This window comes from Puntigrus tetrazona, chromosome 14, assembly GCF_018831695.1.
Source record: "Puntigrus tetrazona isolate hp1 chromosome 14, ASM1883169v1, whole genome shotgun sequence".
NCBI lineage: Eukaryota > Metazoa > Chordata > Actinopteri > Cypriniformes > Cyprinidae > Puntigrus > Puntigrus tetrazona.
Genome location: NC_056712.1, coordinates 733,936 through 753,687, shown reverse-complemented (window position 1 = coordinate 753,687; position 19,752 = coordinate 733,936). Strand labels below are relative to the sequence as shown.

Here is a 19,752-nt window from a genome sequence, read left to right as displayed (position 1 = left end):
ATTAAATATTTGTTTTACAGTACACCATTTTCAACTAAAACCTAGAAAACTTTTCACGACTTTTGATCATCCATATTCATTTTGTAGACACCAGAAAATGCTAATTTTGGAAAATCGGTTTCTCACTACTTTTAGTAAATTGAAGTAAGTACAAAGGTTTGAAAGCCTATACCGTTACTCAGTGTTGCCATCTTTAATATATCAATTAACTTTAATATATCAGTTCATCAAAACATCGATCAATTATTCAAACCTATATGACTTGTAGATACCAAGCGAAGATAATTTTGAAGAATGCTGATAACCAACAGTTAAACAAAAAACCATACTTTTTTTTTCCAAAAACCATTGGTGTGCTAACTGGGTAGCTAGCATGCACTAATCTGAGCTCTTGTGCTGATTTAAAAAAGCGCTCTTATGTGTGTCCAAAGAGAGGCTTAGTTCAGTGCAGAATTGATTCCAGCGGATCGGACAAGGTTTTCTTGTTCGTTATTACTATATCCATTTTTTCTCAGCCTTCACTGAACCGGTATCCACAGACTAGTTTAACGTGAGGGTGGCTTTGGAGTGTTTAGTGTAGAATTGACTCTGTGATGAGGTATATATTATGTGCTGGGTCTTAAGAGATTGCCAGGCATTGTTGGGTCACGGTTCCTTCAGCCCGTGCCAGTACTTTGACCTGGCCGTTCCTTTGTAACCTGTTGCTTAATCCTGTGCTGGCGAAGCAAAGCCATTCCACAGTCCTCAAGACCTTGCTGCTGATATTCCAAACGCACTCCACGGCTCTCCAGATTTTACAGTTTCCAAAGAATTGTGAAGATTAAGTCAAAAGATTACATATTTCGGAAACCCAAAGTCTATGTACATCCGTATAATTAATGTATTTATATTACATTATTAAATATTTAAGGCTCTTAAACATTTAAGACTTTGAAAGTGTGAGAGATTAAATTACTGTAGTGACATTTCTGTTAATAACCCAGCATTTAGTTTGGGAATGACATCAATCCACATGCTCAGATGACAAGATACAATTTAATTTGAATCATTTATATTTGAAGAATTAGATTACAACTAGACTGAAAGAAAAATGTAACTGGTCTGTGCCTTTGCTATGGCGTTGCTAAAAAGTATTGCCAGGAATTTTAAATATTTTTGAGTTGACTTTTTACAGTGGGTCATTGCTCTAATGTTCTGGTGGTTGCCAGGTTGAAATAACCTAAATGCAAGAATGTTACTCTCTAACATTATCTTTATTAATCATACAACACACAGACTGTGTGCCGAATGTGAAATTTGTGTGGTTTTTATTCTTATTGCGTCATCCTTTCCTATCTAAATGCTTGTTACTGATGTAAAAATGCAGACAATACAACCTGATCTGAACTTTTTAGAGCTGCGGAAGAAAGTTTCGGAGGTGGTGTGTAAATGAGAATGTCATTCACATATGGGTTATAGGGCGCTACAGTACAGAATCTCTGCATGCGAAAACAAGTGAGGAAGAAGCGAGCAGTTGCATGCGTAAGCATACGTGCCATATGTGGAATAGTGTGGCTATCGAACTTTAAGCTGTATATAAATCAAAATCGCTTAAAGTTAGTGATCCAGGAAATTGTTTAGGACTGTGAAAGTTTTTAGCCTCATTTGGGGAAACGATCTACTCCATCTATGCTTTAATCACCATTCTGAATCTGATCCAGATGCAGTCTCAAGCACTCATAATAAGATGCTTGCCTAAAAAGTTGTAAAAACCAAAGAAAACAAAAGCATGGCATGTTTTGTATGAATGATAATTGTTCGGTAATGCGTTTACATGAAAAAAAAACCTGCTGTGTGAATGTAGTCAGGACTCTAACACAAGCAGCTCTGAGTCTGTAACACAATCTATGGAAATTCAAACTCTGCCTCTGTTTCTTCCAGTTGATAATCGGCTACAGAAAGCGAAAAGATGGCAGCCGTGTGCATCGGTGTTCCCAGGCCAGCAGCAGAAGTTCTGGAGGGAGTGAAAGCCAATCCCCTCTATCCCAACCCAACTCCTCTGCCCACCCAGTCTAGCCCCACTCTGCCAGCTACTGCTCCGCCTGAGGAACCAGGCAACCGTGCGGACAGATGCAAGACTCAAATCACGTTACTCCCAGAGATCCTGCAATGCCGCATCAATTGGCTTTTCCAACTGTGGTTGAGGCTGCAAGGGGGCATGGTTTCGCACAACTGCGAGTCTGTCACCAGTCCAAGCCCGTTATCTCGTGTTTGCTCGCGTTTCACAGATACTCCACATGATCCGTGACACTATCATAGCTTTTCAGACTGATGTCACAGAGACATGTCAAAAGTATGTCTGTGGCTCTGACACGAATGGTTGCGATTTGTTTACCCGATGGAAACGGGTTTTGTGTTCCAGCGGACGCCGCTGTCATAGTTGTCATTTTCTGCCCGGGGACCCGATGCTTGCAGCTGTCTCCAGCGAGGACATGTCCGCGTGATCTGACCTTCCGGCAGAAACAAGTCCCGCCGAGATCCCCTGGAGCCGGTGTTCGCAGTGCCGTGGGATTTGCGTTGGTCGCATAAGCGCCAACTGCAAGCGATGCAGCAGGGAGCATCTTAATCCTTTTATCGTCAATTAGCCAGGCTAACCGGTAAACAATCATTTGTTAATGTAAAAAGGAGTCACAGAGCGAACTTCTACCTGAAAAAATAAATAAAGAGCATAACCTTGAAACAATTTCTCGTGCCAGGCTTGCATTCATCAAGCATTCATTGATTAACTAATGCAATTTACATGTGGATCTTAATTAAGATTGTGTATCTCTGGGCCGGGCTGTGTGGGACTAATCAGCATGCAGCGAGGGGCGTCGCGACTACACGCTTGCAGCTAATGGATGAGTGTGTCATTTTATATTCCAACCATCATTAAAGAGCTGAATACATCCACACATTACCTCTAAGCTCCGTAAACACAGGCCACAAAACACATTTGCCTGAGAGAGAGCAAACAGCATGCTGTAACTCAAGCGAACAGCGGCCACGGATCCAAGTTATGCTAATTCTGTTAATTAGCGTCATCTAACATCACAGAGAAATCTGTGGATATGCGTCACTAAATAAGTCAGTATATTAGGCAGTTGTGCTGAGTCTTATGCAAAGGCTGCCGAGAGAATAAACTCCATCCTGCTAATTGTAATGTTTGATGTCTTTCTAAAGCGACATTATATAATGAAATCATAACTATTAATACTACTACAGCGTTATTATTTATGCTGCTTTTTAATGATATCAGTGAATTTCTAGTCAAATAGTTCAATTTCTATACAAACTTTTGTTCAGACAAAATTGATTATAGACAACAGGATGCAAGTTGACATCATCTTTATGATAATATCGATATCTACGTTAAAAAGAGTATTTTCAGAGGACATTGAATATTGGGACAAAATTATATATTTAAAAATGATTAAAAATGATAGTTTTTAAATGATTTCATATAGTTAATCAGTATCAACATGAAAAGTACACAGTTTCCTCCAAAAATGACCACGTCTACAAATGTAAAATATTATTTTTTGTAACCTATATTCATCATAACATGAATAGCATTTTATGGTGGTTTGCTTGCATGCACAGCATACAAATTTCATCCACAGCATCTCTGACAGATTTACATAAAGAGGGCTGTGAATATCCTGCTATGTCAGCATCACAGCTGAGACAAGGCCACCCGGACAAAGTCTTCACCTCCAGGGCACTGGCTCCAGCTACGAGGTCAGCAGTTCACCACATGGCAAAGCCTGTTCCATGCCACAACCTGACAGTGAGTGGGTTTTTGTTTGACTGTGCATGTGTGCAGATAAGCCTTGTGGTATTTCACACCACTGAATCACCTCGAATGCAGTAGTATATATCAGACTTGAGGGACTGTCTGGTGACCAGACTCACTTAAACGCTGTTCCTACAGAATTTGTTTTTAGTTTGTTTTTTTTTACAAAGGGTAAGATGTGTGTTAAATCTAAAATCGATGATATTGTTCACACAATGGTGCAGTAGCTAAGAAAGGTTGCAAAGACAACATATATATTTTTTTAATAAATAAATATAGGAGAACTGCGATTGTACCTAAATTGCAGTTCTCAAGAATAAGAACTCTTTGCATTCATGTTGGTTAAACTTGTTTATGGGTTCAAAACTAATGACATATATCATGATTATTGTTTTTATTTATTAGCAATAGATTTTTGACATTTAATATCTCTCTCTCTCTCTCACACACACACACACACACACACACACACACACAAACAAACAAACAATAATAAAATGTTGCTCTAATTTCCCCTTATTCCCTTTGTTCGTGTTCATTTGTCATATTGTTTCAATTTCATCTCCATTATAATATCAGCACTATTATATCCAAATCATCTTTGATGACCCCTTTCTTAAATACTTTTAAAAGAGATATTTTCATATATCTGAAAACTAAATATCTTAAGCCTGCTGGACTGGATTGCTGGAACTATAAAAACCAGGCCAATCAGATTATGGCTTTCCAATTTTGAGAAGACTCTTGCCGCTTTTATACTTAACAGGTTTATAAGAGTCAAAACTCGCTCCTCCACTATTACGTTTTGAGAATTCCAACAAACTCTTAGCTAACTCACTTGCTTATTCCTCTAAATCGGTGGATTTGAGATTTGAGCTGTTACACAATGATTAGAGAGAAAAATGCAGACCATATAAGCTCATGCAAATCCAGCCTAATAATCTCCAATTAAAGTATTGGGGAAAGAGAGGAGGGAGCCAGTAAACGCCAGATAGACGTGACGGTGAGGATAGGAGGCCTGTAAAACACAGCAGCGAACATTAGAGAGGACAGGCGGGTGACACAGACCCTGGATAAAGGTGTGTGTGTATACAGGAGACGAGCCAAAGCCACATGCTCAGAGATCAAGGTTTTGAAATGAGTGGTGACATGGTAATTAGTGTCATCAATCACATTTGAGCCAATGGGAACCGGTGGAAGCTGGACTCTGAGTTTCGAATAAACAGAAGCCAGTTTGCCTGAGTCATCAACCACCTGCTTCTGCATCAAGCTGACCTGGGAATCACTGCTGATGCACTTTCTAATGACACCCAGTTCCTCCGCCGGACAGTGATGTACAACATGCACCGAGTTTTGCATCCTCATCAAAGTCGTTATTATTAGTCTCAATGGTAGTATGGCGTACGCTTTTGAGCTGATGTGTGCACTAGCGTGTCTGCTTGCTCAAGCATTCGGCTCCAGCATTTGTATTTTTAGTAACAAGAGAGCATCTCTGATGACTCAATGTTATTATCGTCCAACGAGTGGGTGTGAATATTTTGGAGCAATACACGGGCTGAAAAAAAAAATCTAGACGACATGTTTATGACAGTTTTTTTTCTGTGCTGAAAGCCTCTTTTTTTTTGGGTAAATCAAGGGTAAACAAATCGAAGGTGAGCGAATTTATGTGCTAGAACCACAGGTGGCGGTTGCTCCAAGAAAAATTGATCTGACCTTGATATGTAGAGATAGATTGGCTGGTGGGGTGCTGTTCACATGACCATTTCTCTCTCTGTGAGGAACCAGACAGAAAGAGAGAGCGGGAGCCGATACACCATCAGACAGGAACTCATCCGTTCGAATTTCCATTCCTCATCTGCAATTTGTTATATCATTACACCGCATGCTGTGTGCGGCCACTCTGTGAAAAAGAGACCGATCTGAGACAACAAACTAGTTTTTATAGCCGACAAACCGGGATTTCTATCTAGTGTGGACACCTCTTTATTATGTATTCATTGATTTCAAAACTGCTTTTAACAGCCCCCAGATGTGAAAAATACTCAAAATTCCACTTTGCCACTTCTGTATTAAATTTGCATATCTGGTCATGCTCTGCTTGACACACTTGCAAAATTGCACAGCGGGTATTTCATTACAAGGCACTGCAGATATTCAACAACAGCACTGAGCATCCAAAATAAATTAAAAAGACTAAAGACCCACCAGTAGGCAGTATTATGTATTGTTTTGTAATGCCTGGAGAACCAGTGCCTTTTTTTTTTCTTCACAAGCAAAACGACTTGGAGAGGGTCAGACTGGTGAGGTTGTGGGAAAAATAATTAGGGGGTTACCAGGGGTTTTTACCGGCATTAAACCGACTGGGCTCAAGGCTGACACAACTTAATACACGGTATTCCACAGGGACGGGTATTAGGCCTATTTGAATTTTTCGATAAATGGCATTTAAATCGATTTCAATTTAATCTTAGTGTGTCTAAAGTATGCTAGAACATTTAGGTAAATACAAAACAGAGGTCCGAATGAGCATTTGACAGGTATACATAAGATCTGTATGTGTCTAAAAACCAAAAATATAGTGAAACTGAAATCAGAACCATCTGGTCTAAAATTACCATCGGTCAAAGGATGCATACATCAGACCATTCATGCTAAGATTTTCATCTTATCAACTTGCAGGTGCATCTCTTTCACAAACCTTGTTTATTTATTTGTATTTAATAGCAATAGTTGCATTGTTATTGCTTAAATTGTCACTGTACTCTATTGTGTTAAACCCCTTAACGCCTAGGAACCAGAAACCATATCATCTTAAACAATATGTTAATCTGATACAAAACCTTAAGATGACTGGTTTGAGGCCAGCGGCAATAAATATCCACCCCTGAAAGGAACCATACATCACGATGGTTTTGTAGCTCACAATGTCACACGACAAAGATAAATGCAGCTGAGATAATGCAGCTCTGACCTTAAACTGTGGTGTGGGGAAAGCGTGGGTCCTCTACAAGAACATGTTGTGTTTTTACCATGCCTTCATGCAATTACACCATTCTAACCTGCAGTCTAATGGTGCCGACTTGTCATTCAGCCAAGTATTTATAGCGGCTAAAATACAGTACAAAACCCGGTTTAATGGAGGCAAGGAAAAGGAGGCATTTGTTATTGTTATGAGGGTCCAATCCAGGTTTGACGTGGTCCCAGCAGCCTCTACCTCCCAGCCACGATGCAGTCATGCAGAGATGGGATAATTTAATAAGCAAATCTGCTGCGGTTTCCCTTCAAGAAGCCGGTTTCTTTGAGAACCTTCCACAACATGTAACCACAAATGGCCAGGGGCTGATGGGATCCAAACGGAGAGAAGAACTCTCTGCACATCAAACTGCACAATGCATCTCAGGTGAGGCGCTCTGTTTGCAATATAAGCAAAAATGTAACTCGTGAAACTCTTCGCAATCTGGATGAGACATCACAATATCATTTTACTAATACCAATATATACCGGTTTTATACATTTTAAGTTTTAGTTATTTTTTTTCTTTTTACATTGAGTCAGTATGATAAAGACACTTTTAGAAAAATAAATATTTTTTATTACTCTTTTTTTTCCCCCATTTAATTATTTGGCTGTCTAAAATCACACGTCCCATCTCAAATGCCACTTATTAGGTTTCTCATAGTGCTGTCAAATGATTAATCACAATTAAGCGCATACAAATTAATATACACATACACATACATACATACATATATAAACATATATATATACACATTTTTTTTCTTTACATAATATATGCATTATATACTGTGTATTTTTATTATGTGTATCTATATAATTTATATATTATTTAACTATAAATATAAATGTGTATATATTATTTTAACAAAGACTTTTATTTTTGTGCAATTACTATGTAAGGAATGTATGTTCCTTAGTATGACAAATGACATTATATATGATGTCATACAATATATGGTATGAATACCAAAAACAGAATAGCTTAACGCTACAAATAATTAAAGCATTTGTAAATCTGACACATAACAGGAAAGAAATATTACTACAGATGCTTAGGTACAGAAATTGTTCATGAATTCTTGTAAATACCGGATAAAATCTGTCTTGACTGCGAAGCTACATATGCATGTGAGTTCTTGGAAGCACTAATGAACTAGTTTTTGTATTGCTTTTTTTTTCTTCATTATGATTTGACAAGAAGCCTAGTAAAATGATGGGTATTATGCAAATGATACCAGCTGTTACTTTGGATGGGAAAGCCTCCTAATAACTCACTCTCTCTCTCTCTTTCTCTCGCTTTCTCTCTATCTTTCAGCGTGGACGTATTTTCTCATCTTCCTGTTAATCCGTCTGGGCACGTGTGTGACACGTCTGTGAGGGGAAGCGGCGGCGGTAGCCTGGCCTGATTAGCGTCTGGTCGAGTGTACGGTTGTGCTCGGTTCGGCTCAATCTTCTGAGGACGCTAGCGGTGTGTACGGCAGCTGAATAGAACTCATTAACTAACGCTCACAGAGTGCTAGTTCCCCATCTGAGGAGGCGGCTGGCTCACAGTGTAGTCGCTAGTGTCGGGCCAAACGATATCTTCAAGGTCAAACTACAGGCGCTGAGGGGAGCCAGTGCACGTCAGGGGACAGCACATCATCACGCAGACCTGGGCTCTGCATACAAATCACCGCATGCCCCTTGTTTGTCCTTTTTCTGAACATTTCTTTGACTTTTTGTTAAATAAATTCAACAGTTCGTGTCACAGCTTTTAGAGGAGTGACAACTAGGTCATTTTTTAAAGTCAGAATTCAAGTTATAAGCCACTCTATGGTTTTCATCACAGATAAGAGTTTTTAATCTTTATTTATTAATTTTAACTACTACTACCACTAACACTACTACCACTAATACTACCACCACTACTACTACTACTACTACTACCACCACTACTACCACTACTACTACCACCACCACTACCACTACGGCTGGGCGGTATGTAGCACAATTTATTAATGCGTGATCTCATCAGTAAAGCCGGTTCTTTGATTAGCGGTAAATCTCTCAGCTGTTTTCAAATGGAGCAGCAGTTAATACACAGAGCTGTAGATCCTTGACAAGCTACGCAATATTGGGTTCAGTATCACAAATGAATCATCCGCGAAACTGAATGCGATATAGAGTGGCTAGGTTTAGAGCTCTGTGTATTAACTGCCGCTCCATTTGAAAAAACAGCTAAAGAAGATTTACCGCAAATCAAAGAACTGGCTTTACTGAACATATCACGCAAGATATTGCCCAGTCCTAAATATTAGTTCTTTTATCAATAATAATAGCATTAATAATAATAATAACCTAGTATTGTTGATGATTCAATCACGATGTTAAGCATGTTGAATCATGGAAGTTACATTTATTAGATGCCAGCAAAACAATCCGATAAAAGAAACCATTAAAAAAAATCTGAATAAATAATTCCAATTACTAATATAATTAGTAACTGTACATTGCATTAGCATACTGTAAAATGTGTTTTGAAGTTATTAGACTTGTTATGATTTAATGTCATGTTTAATTCAAAGTGTTATTTGCCATTTCTTTGGGATTATATGTGATAACTATTAACATTGTTTTATTTGTCTTTGCAGGCTTTTATTAACATGATGCATTAACACAGACTGTACAATCACAGGTGTGCATTTATTAGCATTTTAAGAATTACCCATTTAATCAAATGTCAGAATCACAATAAACATGGTGAACTTTTTCATGCATGGAATTGAAATTTATAGAAGTGTAAATAAATATTAATAACAACACAACAGCACTTCTAGATGGCAATATCATCATTGTTTATTTCTATATTTTCTCCTTTTCCATATTTGTATCCTTTCGTGCTTGCTGAAACAGGCTTCTGGAGCAAATCGTTTTATGTTTATTAGCCACATTACTGACTATACTTTCAGTGCCTTCACAGCGAAGAGTCCCATTAATGAGCCCAAATTAATTTTGAAGCGATATTAAACAAAGGCTGATGAGAACAGCCCATCATGCATGACTGGAAAGAAAAGCAAGCAAGAGAGAGAGAGAGAAAGAGAAAGATTGAGAGAAGGCAGCGTGACCTAATTCTGAGATGCAAGTAAGCGTTGTCAACTATGATCACTTCTCCCAGGCCCACCTACAAATGAACTCCTGTCTTTGCTGAAACCACATCAATTCCTCAATGCAAATGTGCTTAACAATCTCCTCTATCTAAGTACTTTTTCTGTATCCATTTGAGTCGCATTAGAAGTCTTTAGCTCAGAACCGGCAGCGAGTGCAAAGGGCACTTGTAGTGACACACTGAGACGTTGAGGATCAGCATGTTTGGTCAGGCATGATGGCGTTTCATGAGCAAAGACTGCTGAATAAACGCTCTGAAACACACAGCTGAGGTGCTTTCTGAAAATGTGTAATTTACTTCTCATAACGCAAATCCACTTGTAGCGCATTAGCATCTGTATTTATGTGTTTATCTGTTAATTAAAGGCAAATTTATAACACTCCTGGCATTGAAATACAGCCTGATCATAAAACCCCTTAAGCGATTTTAATTTTGCTAACTATTAATATCTTTTCAAGTATCATCATTTGCCCAAACAGTGATTTAGTCAATTAGCAAAAAACCCCAACATATTAGTATCAAGTAATCCATGATAGTAACAAACCAATATATTGGACAGACAGTTTAACAGGCTAATATTACTGGGTCAAGAACAGCTTTATAGTGTATACACCTATCCGTACATTCTTAAAACTGCATATCCTCTTTAAGGTCACTATTCATTTCACTAAAAGAACCACGGGCACCGCGTTTACTTTTCAAACTTCTAAACTTGCACTGTGTGCAGGTTATCTTCTACAGTTAATGAAATCAGAGACTTGCATCCGTGTTTCCTCACCAGTGCACAGCTGAAAGATGGCTGTCTCTTCACTCGCCCTAGCTCATTAGCTCTCTGGGGGAAGCGCTGTGTTTGGGATCAAGCAGCGTAACTCCTAAACAAGCAAATATTCAAATGAGCCATATGAAATTGGATAAGTGGAACCAACATGGGTGTGCACATTGTTGAGGAAGCTGAAAAGAGGAGATGATCTGGAGTGTTTGATTGGAAGACTGTGATTGGATGTCCAAAATGAGGCAGATAGGGATTTGTGCCCGCCCACCTTTTCTGGGAGTATTTTGTCCATTAATTTCCCCATGAGGATTAAAACCTCACCCTAACCTTAAAAATAGACTAAAATAAACTGACAAAAAGGTCTTTGGCATGAACTATGCCTGCCAGCTATGACGTGAATCACAACATTACAAAGTTCTATTTATTTAAGGTCTTAGCATGAATATTGCCACGTTTTAGCCATTTATAAATTCTAAATGACCTTATTCTACATTCCTAATTAAAATGTCTAGAATTAGAAAAAATAAATAACTAAATAAATAAAATTCGCAACACTTTAGAATAGGTAACATTTCTTAACTATTAACTTTTCGCGAAATGCATTCTTAGTTTGCTGTCATTATTATTAGCTATAAGGTAGTTGTTAAGTTTAGGTATTGGGTAGGATTACATTTTGGCTTACATCTCAAGAAATAACAACTCTATTGGTGGAATTGTCTGTAGAGCATCATGGGTAATGCTTTTTATGACAGGAAGTGCAACTCCTGTGATGTTGGAGAACATGGTAATTCAGGCCAACATTTAATATAATGCATACAATGTCACCTCTTAATTTAATATATATCAACCAAAGAAACAAGCTAAGAACGTAGTGCATATTTACAAAGCTATAAAATCCATTTATTGCACACTGAGTGCCAAAAACGGTATATTCAAAAAGCAGAGCTGCTGTGAGTGTATACAGTGCTACATATATATTTAGAGTGAGCTACCCGTATGCATCTCATTTCAAACACATATCCCTGCTTCTAAAATATACGTTTCAAGAAATATGCATGCAGATGATTGCACAGCCATTAATCATTATAATACACCACAGTGCGGTCACGTTACAGCTCCACGCACACGATCCAGCACTAGATGAGTCAGTGTGGTGAGGATGCTTTCTGGAGGGAAGTGGAGTCTTGCTTTGTGAGTCTTGGCAGCCCGGTGTAATCAAATGTTCCTGGAAATGACTTCCTGTCCTGTGAGATGGAGCCCGGCTCCATGCGAGATAAAGACTTCCTGCCTGTTACGGCAAACGCTGTTTTAATAACCCGGCATGGCTGGGCAGAGCTCGAGCCACTGCGAGACTGCTGAGGAACACCAGGCTAAAAACCCTCTGGCTGCCGTCAGTGCATGAATAGACCTTATATGGTCCAATGAATTTTTGTTAATGTTTATTCTTAAGTGAAACGAATTTGAAACATTTGCTGTCAACTTGTCTTTGTAGACTGCAAATAAAAGGTGTCACCCTGGACCACAAAACAAGTCACAGGTATGCATTTTTCAAAATGAGATTTATTTAAAGCTGAATAAATAAGCTTTCCATTGTTGTATGGTTGGTTAGACGGACAATATTTGGTGCATAAATACAACTATTTGATCATCTGGAGGTACAAAAACTCAGAAAATCGCCTTTAAAATTGTCAAAATGAAGTTCTTAGCAATGCATATTATTCATCAAAGTTCTGATATATTTTCAATAAGAAAATATTTTCATTGATATTTTCTTCTTTCCTTAATATCCAAATGATTTTTGCCATAAAATAAAAATAAATGATTTTGACTCATGCAATGTATTTTTTCGGCTATTGCTACAAATACTGACTTAACACATGACACACACATATTAAATAAATCGAACTTCTGTGTCCATTTTTGTGATATAACAGTTATGCATGTGTCCAATATTAAATCTTTTTAAAATGTTAAAATATTTTCTTCTACCTAACTACTGGCTAAGTATGCCTAGCATAGTTTGATTCCCTAGAAAAGCATAAACACTATAGTTTTTCTAAACATTGCTTCGTTTATTTGATCATCAATTAGGCAACACTAATTTAACCAATGGTGTGCATTTAGGCGTGAATGTCCGCTTGATCCACCAATGGCATTTGAGGATTTTTGAAACTTGCGCGCTGAAACAGTTCTAATGCAGTTTACAAAACCTCACCTTTAACTTCAAAGGTTTACAGAAGCCACTGAGGATTAGCAAACTACACGCTAATGTACAAAGCTACATTATCAACAGCTGAGATTTTCCTGTGATCTTACTGCGATCGTGCAATCACTCTGCTCTGATCTGGGATCAACAAGGCCGGAAAACACAGGAGCGCATTGATATGCAGCAGATGTCAGCTTCTCCATTATATCTGATCACAAAGAGCAATCAGAAGGAGACTGCGGCTTGATGAGAACTCCTCTGCCAGACTCCCGGCCCAGACTTCAGCCCTCAACGCCATGACATCATTCACCTCTGCTGTCCACTGAGATTGCTTTCAGGTACTGCTATATATAGTCACAGAACAGGCCAGGAATACTTTTGAAAAAAAGATGATTCTCGCTGTCACACAAGCCAAAAAAATACCAAAATGAGTTCACATGACAGCTGGTGTTATCTGTGTCAAAATAATTACAGTAATTTAGTTCATTACAAAGGTGATAACTGTCATTATGATATTATACACGCGATACTATAAAATTCAAACAAACCAACAAAAATATTAGCACGCTTTCTCAGCTTGTATGAAGCATCTTTTATGTAGCCCAGCATGCGCGGAGAATATCGTCACGGTATTATTGTCTTGTCAAATCTGCGCTTCAAGGAGCTAGTGATAAAGCTATTAGTCACATAAAGACTGGGTAATACTGGGTGCAATAACTGTTTTTAGATGGATCAATAGTCTTATCTGTCTGTCGATGTCTCATAAACAGACCAAAAAAAAAAAAAAAGAGCGCTGCTCCTTCACAGCAAGCAGCACAACGCTAGACACTAATCAATACACCAGGCGATAACAGAATGCTTCCAAAGCCATTTAGCACAGTCTTATCACTCTGCTGAGCGCTCAACCTGTCAAAATATTTTGTGGTGGGGTGGCACAAGGGAACATTTCATGCCCATCAAGGGGAACAAGCTTCTGCTTTTCAAGCCAAAGGATGGCAGTTTTAGGAGTTACTCTTTTAGCAGTGACAGTCTGAAGATAATACAATTAAGCCAGTTATTATGACTCTGACAATTAATGCTGAGAAGTTTGATTCATTTTAGTGTAGTGGCTAATGATTTGTTTCAAAGAAATGGATAACATTTTATTGAGTCCCGAATCAAATTATTATGATCTCTTTTCTTCTTTTTTCAGTGAAATATTTTTTTAATTCAGCTGTTATCACTGTTTTCAAATAAAATTGAAATAATTGAATACTGATTCCTTGTGTGAAACTGTGACTAGTTTTTCAAAGCATAGCACTTCAATTGAAAGATTGGTTTCCATTCATAAATGTTGAAACGGTTATTGACAATAAGCATTGAAAAACCTGATACTGTTTAGCAAATTGGCATGTTCAGATAAAGACTAGATAAAAAGTAATTATTTTTTTAATGAAGCTAATATGTTGTTGAAGGCTGCTGTTGAGTACAGTTTTGAATATGCAATGCATTAACTCTAAAATGTGGCTTCATTTTGCTTTGAATATATCATCCTCTTCACAGTTTTGTTTTGCCTGAATCATCACAAAGAACTGGCTTAGAAAGATTTGTACGTGAGTGCACCATTACCACTGACAATATTTCTTATTTCAAAAAAGATTTAAGCGACCAAAGAGCATTCTGCCAATTTTTGAGCACAATAAAATACCATCCGCTCATGTGACAACAAAGAAAACCTGGGAGGATATACAATCAGGAAAGGCTTTCACACAATTCAACACCTCAGCCAGAGCGAACCTGGATAAATAAGCCTGAAGAGCTGTGGAATAATAAGTAGCCAGCACAACAGAGTACAGGTGAATCCCACGAGAGCCGCTTCTACAGAATCCACTCCTTTTAACAAACTAAAGCTACGCAAGGCAGGGTGGAAAAAAATCAAATCAATGTCCTTGAAGATGTTTTCTTTTCTCCCGAGAGCCATCTTGAAAGAGCGGCTCTGTGAGCGCTCTCTTGCGTTCTATTTCAATCCTACTAGCCCTGTTTTCGTAACTCTGCTTTTTCTCCATTTATTTATTTTTTTTGCTTTTTGCATCTCTCTCTTTTCACTTTCAGGCAGTGACTCATCTGTCAGAAGGAGGGGTAGGGAAAGATGGCGTAGGCCCAGCTGGGGCCCACCCTACGGGGGGTCTTCTCTCTCTATATCTGCCCCTTTTTGCAATAACAACATCCATCTCCATTTTCCTGCAAGCTGACCGGTATGAGGGCACTCTCAGAGCAATTAAAAATCCCCAGGTTTTCACTCTTGCCACATGCTTAACTGTACTGCGCGAACGCACCATATGCTTCAAGATGGGCAATAGTGCAATTTGCAGCCCGATGGCCGTCGAGATCCCCATAGAACAAAGAGGAAGAACAGCTGGCTGCCTCGCCATGGTTGGATAGCAGCGAGTCAACCTGTTCAATCATATGCCACTCTTGTTTACCGTACCTTATCTTATTTGGTTTGTTTGCTTTATGTGGATTAAGCCCGCAGGTAAGAGCGATGGGAATTTCAACCTACTGCTCAAACAAGCTCAAGGCATCAATACGAGACTACTTTTCAAACCCCGGTGCTGGAAATACAGGAAAATTACGTCTCACAAGATACCAACTTAAAGTGAAGGAATTCATTAGTTACTGCTGGGTTTTTACAGAGCCAAACATGAGCCTGAAGCATAATAACAGAACTATTAGCCCGCCACAATCTATTATTTCTAATCTAAGACCACCTATTGGCCAAATCCTAAATGATGGTATTCCCCGTCCTAAAGGGCCATACTGAGCCTTCAACTGCAGTCATTTCTCTCTACAGAATGTCGTGGGATCAAATCCCCCCGCTGGCAGCCATTCAGAGGAAGTGACGGCACTGGATAGCCTGTAAATGGCTCCAGCGTGGCTCATGTATCACGACCCAAGAGAGGTCAACTGAACTCTACTCTAAGTGTCAGCCTCACAGAAGGGATGAAGTTAACATTGCCGGTGATAAAGCTCCCGTGTCTTAACCTCCGGAGGGTTAATTCAGAACGTATGGGCCTCTGCATTGCGAAGTAAGAAATCGTTTGTTCTTAGACATGGAGGGTCTTCCTAGGTGTTTTAGGAACATGACTCCTGAGATGCTCCCCGGGGTAAAGGTGAACAAGTCATGTAACTGAAACCAGTATCTATCTGGCATTATTTTGGGACTAGGAACTAGGTTTGGCATCAAAATGAAAAAGCATAAAAAAACAAAAACAACAACAAAAAACACATTCACACTTTCTTTCTCTGTGAACAACTAATGAATCCAAGAGAAAGTTGCATCTGCAGCTAATAACTGTTGTACATAAGACTCAATTTCTAGAAACAGTACTGTATTTTCTGAAGAGAAAAAAGTCATGCAAAATTAGCAAAAAATAAAGCTATTTGTTCTAAAAACAAAAAAAGGCTAGGCAATGACAAATTTGATCATTCTTCAACCCTTATACCATACAATTGGTGCATGTTTGGGAAACGTATTGTTCTGATTCTGAAATGTCAACATTTCAAAGCCTTGGATATAACGGGGGAAATATAATCATGAAACTGACCCGTGTTTTTCTACTTCGTTCAATCACTCAGATCCTCTGAACAGTTTTAACTCTGGAAATGCTTCTCCTCTCAAAGAAAAGTCAATATCAACTTACTTCAGCAACCTGAGCACGGCAAATTGCTGAGGACAGAATTTCCCTCCATTTGAGCTACAAAAAAAGTGATCTTTAAACATGCCAACAAGAAGACTTCCTTGCAGAATAGGTAGGTTCACAGGAAAGCCTGAGGTTCATTAGCTGATTATTAATGAAGCACTCCATTATGTCAACCCCTCGTTCTGCCAGGTTTCAATGCAAAACAGACCTAGCCAGGGGAAAGTCAACAGAGCCAAGCCTATCTGCCAACTGTTCTTGTCCAACTACCGCTGCATCCAAACGAGAGCAAATGATTACAACATCTGCAGGAAGCCTGCCCTTTGACTAAGACAAAAACGGTCAGACTCACCTCTCCGGATTGTGGCAGTGTCAGCTTAGGAATTTTGCCCTTGGTCCCAGCCGTGCTGCTTTTGGTATCCAGCAGACCTCCGAATGGCACACTGTTGTATCCTTCCACCAGCTCCACAGGGGGTTTGAGCTCTGGGGAATCATTGGGGACCTGGTCTTGGCCGTCCATGGGCCTGACGTAGGCAGTGGGTTTCTGCTGCACAGCGCTGCTGGGCTTGCAGTGGAGGCCTTGGGGGAAAGTTGGCGTCGAGAGGCCGCTAGGGAGCAGGGATGTAGAGGCCATTGGTGAGTTTGAGCCGTGGGAGCACAAGTCCTGATCGGCGGGAGACTTTCCGAGGCCAAGCTCGGCTGTGGCTGGTCCTTTTCCAGGCTGTGCCTGCTTCCTGTTGGAGTGTGATGAAGTTGTAGGTCCGCTAGGATTAGGACTTGAGTCCTCTTGGTCCTGATCATGTCTACTAGAGGTCTGCTCATGACTGGAGTGCTTTCCCCGGCTGACCGTTTGAGCAGTCTGGGCGCCACTTGAACCATGACCCCCTCGGGACCAGTCTGAAGAGCGAGACTTTTTGCCTTGATGTCCATGTACAACACTTGAGCCCGGCATGGTGTTGGCGGGGGGTGGGGGCATGGAGGTGTTGTGGCTTCCAGGTTGGGAGGGAGGAGCTCGGCTCCGCTGTGCCTCAGGAAAAAGCCTGGCTGGTCAGGTTTCTCCACTGGAGTCTGGGGAACAGAGTTCTTAGGAATGCCCACAAGGTGACTCTGGTTGGAATGGCTAGTCAGGAGCTCCTTCATTTCATCATAATTTCCAAGTGTGTTTTGAACCCGGTTGGCCAGGGCATCTCCTTTGTTAGTCTGAAAGAAAAAAAATCTGTCATTTTTCTAACAAGAGTCTTTTAAATGAACAGTTTACCCCAACATTAACATTAAAAGCTAGTTTTGCAGTACATTTATAATCTCCTCAAGTCAACAGATCATATTTTGTTATATTTACTAATTATATTTACTCACTGCAATCCTAAATTAAATATGGTGCATATGAAGTAGGTTGGACCAATAATTATCAATTATTTGATTTGAAAGCTGAGGTGAAGATTATAAATGCATATTTATAATGACTCAGTACCAATCAATATTAAGTCAATAATTCACAGGTGACTTTAAAAGACTGAAGTCATTTAAACCACTTTTTATGGTGATTATATTGTCTTTTGAAGCTTGAAACCATGCAATTACTATGAGCTATTGAACGTAAAAAGACATGGAGGTTATTTTATCTTTTTTATTTTATTTCATGCAAAAAACAAGAGCAAATGAGATTTAAATGACATGAAGGTGAGTAAATATTTATAGAAGTTTCATTTTTAGTTCAACTATCTATTTAATTTGAAGAACATTCAACTGTATCGCAAATGTCAGTGGACTTGAATTTTAAGATCAAATATAAAAGATACAAACAAGAACTTCATAATGCCCCAAAAGTAACATCCTAAGTTTGTGCAAAGTCAAGGAGTGTGTTTAGTGTGTTCACAGAACCCTTTTCAGTATGGACAGATCTAAAGACTGCGTTTGTCAGTACAAAGAAACTGAGAATTTATCACGAGCTTTAGCTGACTAGACCATTAACATAGTTTTGAGATGCACGCCAGCTCTCCATTTGATGTTAGTCAATATTTATGAAACCAGCAACGTGTGATCACAGAAATGGCGAGGCGTTGTATTTAGAATCTATTCAGAATTTTCTGTTTGTGTGCCATTCCTATCCGTGCATGCGTGCTGATCTACATAAAATAATGTTTGCAAACATCTCCTGAATTTAGGGCGGGCCAAAAAGATACAGTATTCTTCTTTCCAGAAAATGCCTGTCCGATACTATTCTGCTTTTGCTCACAACAAGAGTCCGTTTATAATAATCGTTATCTTTTAGGCACATCATTAGTTGCACAGCATTCTACAGAAGAGAAAGATGCAATCCCACCCCCCACTGATTATTTGCATAATAAGCAACACTCTTCTTAACGCTCAGGCCTTTACTCCTGTATTTATTGCTATATTTACATTTTTGCTTTATTCAAAAGCTCTTCATTTTAAAGAGTCTGAATGTAGTACTCAATAAATAACGAAATGTCCGTGTGTGTGCTTCTTTTTTACACTGAAACAATTAAAGGCTACGTTAATCCCAGGAAGCAAAAGTAAATATAAATCTATTAGCATTCTCCATTCATTTCACGTCTAATTGCTGCATTAATAACAGTGCAGCTCTTCTAAAATGCAAATGCATCTGTTATGGGTTTCAACAACATAAACAGTCAATAAACAAATAATGTTAAATGATGCACGACCAGCATAGAGCATGCAAGGCTATTAAAGCAGTGATGGAATTATGCATTGGCCGGTTAACATGCGACCTTACGCACAATAAAGCATCTGATTATAGATCTTCTCAGTCTTACATCAAGACTGACCTCTGACCTAGTAAAGCCTGAGCACTAATGTCAGCAATAAAATCAGATTACCTATGGTTGTTATTCGGAGATTAATTATACTGACATTTCTGAAACATTTCGGGATTTTAAGGCACAGATGGTTTTGATTTGACACACACACGTATATATGCGTGTATGGATGTATTTGTATTTCTATAAACATACAGTCTTTTGTATATATAATGTACATTATAATGCATTATATATTTTCATAAATAATTGTGCTAACGCTATTTTAGGGGCTCTTAACTAGTTGCTTATTAGCATGCATATTACTAGAATATTAGC

The 19,752-nt window shown here is 38.9% G+C and overlaps 1 pseudogene; it reads right to left on the bottom strand.

Annotated features, from left to right (window-relative positions):
* Positions 1 to 2,370: 2,370 nt before the first annotated feature.
* LOC122358148 overlaps positions 2,371 to 19,752 on the bottom strand; it is a 32,413-nt pseudogene continuing 15,031 nt past the window's right edge.